Source organism: Cebus imitator, unplaced genomic scaffold, assembly GCF_001604975.1.
Source record: "Cebus imitator isolate Cc_AM_T3 unplaced genomic scaffold, Cebus_imitator-1.0 Scaffold4, whole genome shotgun sequence".
Classification (NCBI taxonomy): domain Eukaryota; kingdom Metazoa; phylum Chordata; class Mammalia; order Primates; family Cebidae; genus Cebus; species Cebus imitator.
In genome coordinates, this window is record NW_016107319.1 from 8,918,306 (window position 1) to 8,931,466 (window position 13,161).

The 13,161-nt window shown below is 36.2% G+C and overlaps 1 protein-coding gene across 7 annotated transcripts in view; it reads left to right on the plus strand.

The window, feature by feature from the left end:
- Nucleotides 1-13,161, plus strand: part of GAB1 (GRB2 associated binding protein 1) — a 132,372-nt gene that overhangs the window by 60,979 nt on the left and 58,232 nt on the right. The gene's annotated exons all lie outside the window — the stretch shown is intronic.

Below are 13,161 nucleotides of genomic sequence, written 5' to 3' on the forward strand. Positions count from 1 at the left end.
CGTTTTTTTGTTCCTGTTACTCATTTTAGTGATTAATTTGAACAGACTCCTAAACATTAAATTAGATGTATAAACATACTTTAAGGATTATATCATAATGTTGGTGTATTTAAATCTTAATGATGATATCATTATCTAAATATAGTAAATTTTAAGAAAACAAATTATTTGAGCTATATTACCCTCTATAAATATTTGGCAGTAAAACAGACAAGGGATAAAAATCAACCCAAGCATCCATATCCAAGTATAGAGAGCTATGAAATTCCCCCACCTTCTTCCTCCTGACGTATGAACCTTGATAATTGAAATAAATCTTTCAGAGTTCCCTGCATGAAATTTGACTTTTCTTGCCTTTCTAATAGAGATATGAGCAATGGCACAGACAGGAAAAAGGACTACAAGCAGAGGAGTTTTACTCTGTCTTCCTTGATACTTCCTGTGGGTAAAGGGTTTTGTCCAAAGGGAAAAGATAAATGAACAGAGAGAGATGGATGTAGGATCTTTCCTCATCCTTCCTACCTTCCGTAGCATTCACGGCAGTCTGAGAACAGACAAATTCAAGTCCTGGGTTATTATATCCTGAGCATTTGCTTATTAAAATAAATGTTTGAATACTTCATCTACTCTGATTTAGGCCACTCTGTTTTCTCCATGTAAAAAAAAAAAAGCTGCTGAGAGTGTTTTATACTGACACTATATACATGTAAGATGTGGTGTAGTCATAAATTATTGGAACCTCACTGCTTTTAGAACCTACCAAAATTACCATACTAATGCACTTCTATGAAGGGTGTTAAATGATAATTAAGCAAATAAACTGCTTATTTTAGTGTCTTTATTCATTTCAGAATATTTTTATATGGATCTCATTTGATTTTCATACAGTTTTTCGAAGCAGAATTTCTGCTGTTGCAGGGGGAGTTTTATATGTTCAAGTACTTAAATATGGTAGAAAATCTAGAATTACCTCTACAAATCATTTATAATCATATTATAAATTATTATTTATAATAATCATGAGTTGTTATGCATTCTGTTTCCTCTAAAAATCAAGAAACAGAACATTGGATTATTTAAGACCAGAAACTATATCCACTACTTACCTCTTATCTAACTGTATCTTCCTCTTGGGATGATTTTCTGATGTTTTATTCAGTCTGTGTCATTCACATAACCCTGGCTGGCTGTCTTGAAAATTTGTGTCACTAATCATGGTAGGGAGTAGGTGAGTGAGAGGGTCATCTGATTGGTTGTTTACATAAATCAGTTGTAATGTCTATTATCTTCATATTAGTTAGTGCAAAACTCTAGTATAAAATGGGCAGTTGGCCGGGTGCAGTGGCGCACACCTGTAATCCCCACACTTTGGTGGACTGAGGCAGGAGGATCACTTGAGCTCAGGAGTTTAAGACCAACCTAGGCAACATGAGGAAACCTCATCTTTATAAGAAAAAACAAAAGTAAATAAAATGGTCACTTGGTTTAGAGGAGAGACAGACAAAAGCCACAACCTTTCTAGACAGAAAGATCCCCATCTAGATGAGTTTTCTTTCCAATAGAAGTGATGCAGCCACACCTGACATCACTAAACCATTGTGTCTTTCAGTTTACCTCTTCTTTGATTTTGAAATACTGTGGAAATGAATCCTTAGATTTTCAGAGTTGTCTTTATGGAAATGATTTTGTTCTAGATATTCATGTCTAGGAAATCTGAAAACCAAAAGTAAAGTGGCTAGACCATGTCAGCCTAGAAACTAGCAGCCAGTAAATTGTCTTCTTAAATATTAAGAAAGCAATATACTACCTAGATGCAATCAAAGATGTCAGCTTTTCCTTAAAAGGCAATGATCAAAACTCCAAAGGTGCACAAGGATATAGTTAATACAAAAGTTTTGTCTTTAGGACAGAAGTATTTAATGGGAATTCACAAGTAACTTTTCTATTTTTGAGTGACCAATTTGCAGTTCAAAGCATGGTAACCTCTTTGTGCTTTGTGTTTTATTTCGTTATTGTGTTTTTGTTTGTTTTTCCACATTTTGGCAGTGCTTGCCCTTTTTGAAATTTTTCCTGCTTATAAGCCTTCCACTAGGGGGCACACAGAATGGAGAAGAAAAGAAACACCCATATCAATACACTGCATTCAGTACACCTTTATATGACATGTTTGCTGCTCCTTCTGCATGCTGTGGGGGCAAGTCTTTCCGTTCATTTGTCCTTCTTATAAGGGCACTCAAAGTGATTTTTAGTATACTTATTTTTACATTTAAAATATAAACATTTCCACAAGTGTAATGGTAATTTTAAAATTCATTGTCATAGTAGTTTTTTATTGTTTTTCTGGTATGTCTGCCAGCGAACCACTTAATAAGGAACACTTAGTTGTATATTGATAACTGTAATGATGATCCCCATAGGGTTTATCTTGTATAGTGCGTTTGTTCACCCATCCACACTAAATGGAGTGTCTACATTTTTACTTTTACTTTTTCTTTTTTTTTTTGGACACTGGGTCTAACTCTGTCACTCAGGCTGGAATGTAGTGGCGCAATCTCGGCTCACTGCAACCTCTGCCCCTAGGTTCAAGTGATTCTCATGCCTCAGTCTCCCCAGTAGCTCAGATTACAGGTGTGTGCCACCATGCCCGGCTCACATTTTTGTATTTTTAGTGAAGACAGGGTTTCACCATGCTGGCCAGGCTGGTCTCATCTCAAATGATCCACCCTCCTCAGCCTCCTGCAAGTGCTGTGACTACAGGCATGAGCCACTGCCACCAGCCTGAGTCTCTACTTTTTGAGGCAGCGTACCAGGTTAAAGTTTTGAGAATAGAGCAGTAAAGAGAGAGAGCCTGGATGATTGAGTATGAAAAAGGGGCAATTATGACTGCCCTCTAAACTGTTTGGTGAAAAGACTAGGCTATAAGAGGAAACAGAAGAGATTCTTGATAGCTAATGCTGGGTGTTTTTTTATTTCTAATTATTTGTTTTTAACAGCTCATAATGATTAGAATGCGATATGGAGCTGGAGTTGGGGCTTTAGTTTTAAGAGTATAAGCTCCTCCTCTTAATCTATGCCATGTCTAGGGAGGCTAGCTGAAGACTTTTTTTTTTTTTATTTTTCTTCCTTTACCTTTGCTCCAGCAAGAATCAAATCCAGTTACCGAAAATTTATTTACTTCAGCCAACCCAGGGTTACAGAATCTTTAGATGAAAATGTCATTTCTTGACTGGGCGTGGTGGCTCATGTGCCCAGCACTTTGGGTGGCCAAGGCAGGCGGATCACCTGAGGTCAGGAGTTCAAGGCCAGCCTGTCCAATATAATGAAACCCCATCTCTACTAAAAATACAAAAAATTAGCTGAGTGTGGTGACACGCACCTATAGTCCCAGCTACTTGGGAGGCTGAGGCAGGAGAATCACTTGAACCCAGGAGGTAGAGGTTGCAGTGAGCCAAGATTGCGCCATGTACTACAGCCTGGGCAGCAGAGCAAGATTCCATCACAAAAGAAAAAAAAAAGAAAAGAAAAAAAGTCATTGCTTTGTCTCTTTGTGGTAAATTATTCGATAAAATATAGAATCGTGTTTTCCTTATTTCTTTTTTATATCATAAAATTTATTTTAACTAGAGATGTTTTGTTTCTTCTCTACTTTCTCTCTAGTTTGGAACAAATAGTTATCTTTATAGATAACTGTAAGTAGGCTATCTAGTCTCTTAAGTTTTAAAATATAAACACTTAAATTGCCTAGGAGTGAAGGTATATTTTTCTGAGACTGTCTTCAGGTTACAGTGCCTAACATAAACTGAAGCCAAGAGATCTTTTTTTTTGGAATAAATTATCTACTAGATTTAATAACTCATTCCACACAGTATGAGATTGCAATTATTGGTAAATAAGGTGATTACATGTCTGTTGAGAGGATTATACAGAGTTGTTTTAGTCATTATTTGCTTAGAGCATCAACTGCATTCTGTACCAAATTGGGCAAGGCCTAACAGAACATTCATTGAGTTATAATTAAATATCTTAAATGCTAGAATGTTTTGGGGATGCTGTGTTGAGTTAGAAAGCAAATAAATATCTAGTGTTTTTATAATCATGAAATGCATTTTTATGGGTTTCAGAAAGCATTTCAGTAAGGGCTTCATCTTTCCCTCTATAATTCTAGCATGGTAAACAAGACCTAGAAAATGTCACAGAAGGTGGAAAATTAAGGAATTAAGAAGGTTGTATGGTTCATGAAACCAAAGAAATATTCATTCTTATTTTAAAAATTAGCTACTTAAAAGTATGTATGATATAAATAAAAGATTAGATGAGAATATGGAGAAATAGATTTTTTAATGGTGGTGGGATTATATATAATTTTCCCCGTAACTTTTCAGTTGACGTTGTTGTTGCCAGTTATTTATTAAAAATAAATTTGTTCAAGTACATGCCCATATGACTTACATGGTTTTTCTCTGGAGAACATTTTGCTTGGATATCAGACAACCTTCAAAAATAATAGACTCCATCACAGTACTTTAAGAGGCACAGACATTTAAAATTTATGATATATAGGTATAAGCTAAGCTTGTTGCAGGGGTTTTTAACAGCTGCTAACATTTTAAGATTTCTCAGAATTAAATATGAGATAAAATTTAAACTGCTATCCAAAAATTAATATCAAAGAATAACTTCACATAAATTATAGATACCAAATAAACTTTTGTCTACACTAATAAAATAATCCTTTGAATCCTTGATATTCTTAGTATTAACTGCCCTAGGCAATCTAGGTTGATTCAAGCATTATGGATTTTAGTTTGAAAATTTTCCCTGTGTTTGATTTAGAATTATCTAACTTTTTCAGGAAGGGAACAGTAAATAGAATTGTCATCTTTAACATGCCTACCCTTATGTACCAGTTGGAATATAGGGACTTTTGTCTGCATTCATAGCATATATGTCTATGTTCCATTTGACTTCCTGTCTTCTTTTCTCTATTGCACCAGCATCTACAGTCTTAGGAATGAGGAATGGGGGGATCACTGGATTGGAGAGGGGATGTGTTGAGTGGAAAAATGCAGTCCAAATATCTTCTTTCAGAATTTCATGAAGGTCAGGTCCCACCACAAAGAGTTGGAGACTGATGGTATTTTGGAGCTTTCTAATTAAATGAGGCAAGAGGTACCGTCTTTTCCTTTCCTGTTCACCTTCCCCTGTTCTACCCTTCTTCATTCTAGTTAAATACCAGCAACTGTATATTTAAAGTAAAATACTGAAATGTGAAATTCTGTGGTGAAATGTGGGATGTCCAGATGCCCTCTCTGAAAACCCAAAGCCAATCCCTGTGCTCCAAACTCAAGGTTTATATTTAGAATACAGTGCAGATCCTGTATTTTTAAAATGCTGTAAACATGTTTATGTGGTTATTTTTAGCTTTTACAGAGTTTAGTGAACTTCCAAGTTGGCAGGTCAGACACAGTCGGTTGTTGTCTGTTACCTCAGATGCCAGCAGTTGGTGAATGACTCTGGTTGTCTCACTGGGTTTCTAACATGTTTAAAGCAGATGAGTGTATAAGTTATCTTGTGTCAACTGCACATGGTCTGTCTGTCTATCTCTCTGTCTGTCTATCTGGGTAATTGTATTACTATACATAGTGTACTTGTTTTCTTTTCTTCTTTTTTTTTTTTTTTTTTTTTAAAATACTCATCTGCAAACTTTATTGCATGTAAGTATAGTACCTCTTTATATATGCACCACAACTATTTTTATTGAGCTCTAAACACACATAGACACGAATAGAATGATCCTTTTTTTTTTTTTTTTTTTTTTTTTTTTTTTTTTTTTCTTTTTTTTTTTTTTTTTTTTTTAAGCTTTTATGAACTGGTAACAATTTTGCTTGGAGCTCAAGATGAGTTGGGTCCTGCCAGATGGCACTGTTATTTCTCTGGCAGAAGTAGCTAGTCATTTTCTGTTTTCCTTCAACACTTCTCTCTTTGTCCTCAAGCATTAAATCATGAATATACAAATCCTTACAGCCGCTGTTATTTTCAGTCCATTGTATCTGTTTCCTGTTGACCAAAGGTTATAAGGCTTGGGTACTGGAGAGGGAGATGAAAGTTGACAGGAAAAAGAAAGCTGGGCTCATTTTAGGGCCAAACACCATACAGTGGTCAAGATGGCACTTGGATTTATTGAAAACAAAAAGAAATTAATAGGCAATCGTTTTTCTTATATGATGGGATCATTATCTGCATGGTGCATCCATGCAGAATTGTTTTCCCCCAAGAATCGTGTTTTATGAAAGTGTGACACCCCTAGCCCTCATGAGGAAAGAGGGAGATGGGCTGAGCCTTCCACATTTGCATCAGAGACCTTGATTTCATTGTCTGTGCCATAATTTTTCTCTTGCATTCAACCTTGTACTTAGTTCTTCTCTTTGGATGAAGCTACTCATTCTTGCTTATTGGACTTAATGTAGTTTATAGTCAGTGGCTCCAGAATACATAATTTATCTCTTTGGAAGGATGTCTTTCTAAAGAAACTTTTTTACTGCCATTTATTTTGTTCTGGAAGCTTTAGACTGAGTTTTATGTTCAGAAGAAAATGATATTTAAGCATTATTTTGGCTTTTTACATGTAAATAAACATAATTATGGAAATTTGAAATTTGATTTGTAAGACTTCAGTGCTTTCTCTCTACTTCTTAATGTGAAAGTGTTGTTTTTAAACAGTGATCCAAGTCTTAATATAGCAGTGTTTCATTCTGTTGTAAATTGTGAATGTTCGATAAGAAACTAAGAAAAGAAAATGGGAATGTTTTGTATGTTTCGCTGGAGACTCAAAACAGCAGTTCTAACCCAGAAATAATTATTTTGGATTGGATAGCTGAACACAAAATAGAATTTAGAAATCAGTTCATTTTTTGAAGATAAATTTTCATTGAAAAATTCTAGATTGTTATTGGTGTATTTTATTAATGATCAATTTTATTTAAGCAAGCATTTCTTTCCCTAATCATGATAATAACAGTATACATGAGACACAATTTTAGGGTAGAGTAAGTTTGTGGAACACAGTGAAATTAGGAAATAGGCCCACATACTCATTAGGATCTCAGAGACAACTGCTTACAGTAGCATTACACAATTTAAATATTTGTTGTGGATTTTCTTATTAGAGCCGAACCCTCTTCAGCAATTGATATTGCTTATCCCTTAAGTTGAAGAAATGTCCTTTAAAACTGCACTGTCCAGCCTGGGCAACTTACTGAGACCTCATCTCTACCAGAAAATTGAAAAGTTAGCCAGGCGTGGTGACATGTACCTGTGGTCCCAGCTTCTGGAGAGGCTGAGGTGGGACGATTGCTTGAGCCCAGGAGATTGATGCTGCCGTGAGCCATGGCTGCGCCATTGCACACAACCTGGGCAACAGAGTGAGACCCTGTCTCAAAACCAAAAACAAAAATAATACATTGTCCATATGATAGCTTCTAGCCACATGTGGCTAAATTCAAGTTAAATAAGTTAGAAAATCAGTTCCTCAGTTGCATCAGCCACTTTTCAGATTTAGTAGTCACATGTGGCTAGTGGATCCTATGATGGTCAACACAACCATTTCCATTATCACAGAAAGTTCTGTCTGACAGCACTTCTCTAAAACTGCAATTAGAATTTGCCTCTGTGTGGGAAACATTTGGGTCTTTAATTTGAGAGGTGACGTTAATTTTCTACTGCATAAACAACAATGTTTATTTTCTCATGATCTTGTTCTTTTTATATATATATGTGCATATATATATATGTAATTGCACTTCATATTTTCTCATGGTCTTGTTCTTTATTTAAATAAGATGTTATTAAATGTCAAATGGACATGGACATTATACTTTATAGCATATGCCATTTTGTCCTTATTCTCTGTAATGACATTACATTCTACCCACAGAGAGACTGGGAAGTCATTATAGACACACACACACACACACACACACACACACACACACACGCACAGATGTATGGATATACAGAGAGAGACTATATAACTATATATATGTATACATACATACACACACACATAAAAATGCTAACAAATGATGTTCAGTGACTAAAATGTGTGGACCTTCTCATAATACTGTAGTCACTGTGAAATTGTTAGGCACCTAATATTAGCATATTGGCACGGTTTCATTTCCAGGGTTCATATTGACTTATTCCCTGATTAAGTTAGTTTCACTTTTTGTTCACTGAGCCTTGTGGGCTGGATATTTGAGACTTAATGACTGACTTCTTACAACAATAAGAAAACCCACTATTGGTTTGTTGCATCATCCATTATAACTGAAGACCAAGTTAGTGAAGAACAGAGGCAGCATCATCAGCAAATGAATGAAGACATTCATTTATTTATTCATTCATTCAGGTAACAGTTATCACCCATGCCTTTTAACCACCAAGTCCTTGTATGCTGTGCACTATGCTGAACACTTAAAGAGGAATAAGACAGAGTCTTGGGGAAAGAAAGCAGCTGTACAAAGGGTTGATTGAAATGCCAAGGGAGAGTGCCATGATGGAGGTTTGCACTATGTGCTGTGGACATCCCGGAGTAGTCAGCTTGACCTGGCTGAGGTGACAGGAGAGCCAGAATTTGCAGAAAGAAAGGTATTGCCAATATTCCTTCACACCAAATTCCATCTACTCCAAATGGAAAAGATGAGTTTCTTACCATTATTTCTCAGTATTTTGGAAATTTTGCAAACCATGGGGAGAAAAGAAACTCTTTAAGAAAATATCATTCCTTAGCATCACTTTGATGGCTGTGTAAGACTCCTGCATGGTGATATATCATAGTTTATTTACTCAGTTTCCTACAGTGACTAACCACCTGGGTTTGCCCAGGACTGAGCCATTTTCTAGGATGTGGGACTTTCAGAGCTAAAAACAGGACAGTCTTAGAAAAACTGGGATAGTTGATTATCTTACCTTCTATTGAATATTTAGATTGTTTCAAATATTTACTTATAGAAACAATACAGTGCTGAATATTTTGGTGCCTAGGTATTTAGCCACATTTTTGCATTATTTACTTTGCTGAGATTTCTAGAAATGGAATTAATGGTTCAATGACTATAGACATGTATTGGAACTCATGGCATTGCTCATGACTCTTTATTGGCATATTTTGTTGTATTCAGCTAGACTGGTAGGAGTCTGTCTGGACATTTGCACCACCTCTGCCTCCACAAGTTCTTAGGGAGATGAGCAGAAGACAGAGGTAGGTATACTTGTTCTTCACTAGCTGCAACTCGTGTTCCAAATCTCTAGCTGGCCAGATTGTATATAAACTCCAACTAACTCTCGTCTTGGCCAGAAGTAGGCCAAAAGCCTGTCTCAAAAGATGGAGTGAACTCCATACCCCCATTTTCCTATACCCACATCCAGACCTGAGCTCACTGAACTGCACATGGTGGTAAGAAAAGGGTGAGATCCAGTGGACCCAAGGCCAGTGGCCTTTCTTCCCAGTACACACTGAGCTGTGTGAGTCACCCCAGGCCACTGTCCTACTCACAAGGAACATTGTGTGTTTTAACTTTGTTTGGCTCCTAGCCAGTTTCTCACTTTTCCAGCCTCCTCTTGGTTAGGGTAAGGAAGCCTGCGAAACCACCAGTTAGGGTGTGGGCACAGCCCCAACAATTGGGAATATGAGGAGAGAAATGAAATGGTACTTTTTTTTTTTTTTTTTTTTTTTTTGTGACAGGGTCTTGCTATGTTGCCCAGGCCGGAGTGCAGTGGCTATTCACAGGCACTATCCCACTACTGATCAGCACAAGAGTTTTGACCTGTTCTGTTTCCTACCTGGGCCAGTTCATCCCTCCTTAGGCAAGCTGGTGGTCCCCTGCTCCCAGGAGGTCACCATATTGATGCCGAACTTATTGTGGAAACCTTATCAGCATAGCACACTACAGCCCAGAACTCCTGGGCTCAAGCGATCCTCCAGTCTCAGCCTCCAGAGTAGTTGAGACTATAGGCATGCAGCACCGCGCCCAGCAAAACGGTACTTCAAGTAAAAATACACTCAACTTGCCTCACAATGCTATACTGAGAATTAATACAGCCATGAGGCGACATACTTTCCAGTGGAACTTAATAAATTTCCTTAATTGGGGTCCAAGGCAGACCAGCCTCATACCAAATTGTTCTCTGTAGTAAGATGTATTAAAGTCAGGTCCTATTTTCAGGGTTCTTAACGTATTAACAGGGATCCTGTGAACCCTTGAAACTACAATATTACCCACATGGCTTTTTTCTAAGAAAAGTTTCCATTGCTTTAATCAGATGCTCAAAGCAGTTTATGACCCAGAAAAGGTTTAAGAACCACCTGTGTATATTAAATTCTAAGGAGCTTTTTTTTTTGGCTGTTTATGTAGTGCTTATGCCTAGGATTTTATGTAGTGTTTATTCGTAGGCTTTGAGGTAAGCATTAATTTATCAGTAGTTTCAGCAAGTAAAGTATATGTACTATTACTGATAATCCAAAATTCCTGAAGTCTTTCCAGCTACTGTAGTATTTCTGAGTTAAATTTGATTTTTTTCTTCTCACGAAATTGTTTTATTTCCAACTAATTTGTTATATCCAGGCAATGTATATAAACTCTAATATTTTAAGTTTATGGAACAGTGAAAGCTTAGATCTAAGCAATGTTCTGCATTATTTTCAGTGTATTCTTTTGTTTATATTACTAAGCTAAAGTTAGCTCGGATAGCACAAGGCTAAAAAATGGTGACAATAGTTTGAAAACAGGAAATTTTAGGCTTGTGTGTGTTTGGAACAGATGATCATAATGATAGAGCCAGTGGAGTGGAAACTTCCACCGAGCCTGTTTTTTCCTTATTTTGCTCTATGAGAAAAGATGGTGCTTCCTGGAAAACAACTCAAGTCTTTTAAAGCAAATGGTTTTCCTTTGTCCCTGCTTCATGGTTAATTTGTTTTTCTTTATTTTATTTACCCTAGTAATAATATTATGGAAATATTTTTAATAGCCAAAGTAATTCCCAAAGTGCTTATTTTAGATATTTAAATATCTAAATGTGTTACCATTTACTGCATGGTTTTTAAAGAAAATTAAAGCAATATATTATAATGATTTAAGGAAAGAAAAATAAATTTATACCTCTATTTTAAGTGTTCCCAACTTTCCTTATTTGTTTGTTTAACCCCTTAAGTGTCAGTCTTTAAAACAAAGTTGTTACTCTTTATCTGTCTAGGCTATTTCCTGGCTAAGATTCCTTCCACATGTGTCCCGGAATTCTATATTTAAAAGAAAGGTTAAATATCCATTCACTAACTGCAGAGTAATAAAATAGCATTTCCCTATGTATATAAACTTTTTGTTTTGTACACATCATTCCTAAATTATTTTAAACATGTACTTTTTAAAATTATAAAAGCAATAAATGGAAACATTTTGAAAAAATATAAGGTATATAAAATAAAAATATGAAACTCATCTGGCCCTTTCATGCCTATTTCCTAGTCACCACAGTGAACAACTTCATATGTGTCCTTCCAGACCTGTTCTCTAAGTATAGTTTATGTTTGTACAAAAACACGATTTGTGCTGTGTTGGCACAAACACACAGTTATTTCACACAAATGGAATTATATACCATATGTACAATTCCACACCTTGTTTTTTTGTTTTTTTTTTTTTTTTTTTTTTTTGAATTTAAAACCTATCTTGGGGGCATTGCTCCTGTATGTAGATCTGTCTCACTTTTTGAATGACTTGCCTAGCTTTATTGTGTTGATGTCCCATAGTTTGACCATTATTCTGCTGATAAAATTAGATTACAACCTATCTAATCAAAAATAGCATTTTCAATTTGTGAAACACACATCTTAACCCTGACATTTTACAGAGTTCTGAGAGTATATTGAAATTTCAAATTCTAAAGAAGTCACAGTAATGGTCTTTCCTTAAATATCAGTTGTGAAATACCTTTTAAGAGATTTCAAAATAAAAAATTCCAGTGTACTTTTCCCACCACACTTTCTTAAGAAAAGAAAGGGTTAGTAAAATTACAGTGATGAGGCTTCCTGGAAGAAGGGCAGTTGGCTCAGGAATGTAGAAAGTGTTGCTCTTCAGCTATCTGGATGAAGTATACTTTGTTAGGGCTTAACAACTGTGGAGAGACTCCAGGACGCAGTGATCAGACTTCTTTTTCAAGTGCTTAAGGGAATGGGCTTGTTAGAGTTGAAAGGAGCTGGAGCTGATGCCTTATCTCAGGAGAAATTGAGGGAGGCTTTAAATAACTGGTCTTGAGCTAGGTCTTGAAGGATGAGCAGAAGCTCATGGTGAGGGAGATAAGGTGTTTCAGCCTGAAAAAGCAACAAGGACCATGTGGGTGCTGTCTGAGGCCATCTGTGGAGGTGAGAGTTTGGAGAGATGAGACAGATAAGTATGGTTTGGAAGAACCTTGTATGCCATCTTGCTGAAGGAGTTTGGACTTCAATAACAATGTTGAACTTACCCGCTCCCCAACCTCGAAATCTTTCCATTTAATCTCAGTGGCTCTCTGTGATGATCATTCATCTCACCAAGGCTTTGGGCACTTACAATGTGTGAAGTGCTGTTGAAAAAAAAAAAAAAAAAAAAAAGGAATTAACTTTCAAGGAGTTTAATGTCCAGTTGGGAAAATAATTCATAAGTATTTAGAGAGTTTGGAAATGTGAAATAATAAACTGTTCCAGTCTATTCTACAGCAGTGCAAGAGATATTACAGGGCAGTAATTGATTGTCAGTGGCAGAAAGGGAGGGTATGAGGAGGAAAGGGGAAGACGGGGAAAAAAGAACCCTGAAGAATGAATTGGCTTTGAAAGATATTTGCCAGTGGGGTAAATATTATGAACAAAAATAGGAAGATAAGAGACTGCATTGGCATAAGCAAAAGGTATTAATATAAGAAAATGAAGAATTAGACATAAGCTTGAAAGGACCTGTACTTTTTTTTTTTTTTTTTTGAAATTTTACTTTAAAGAGCAATATAATGCTATTGATTGGATCTGTGGTTCTCAATCTTGGGGGCACATTAAAATCATCTGTTGAGTGTTTAAAGCTGCCTATTCTCTTCACCTCCCACCCCCATACACTACAATTTAGTTGGTCTGAGGTGAAG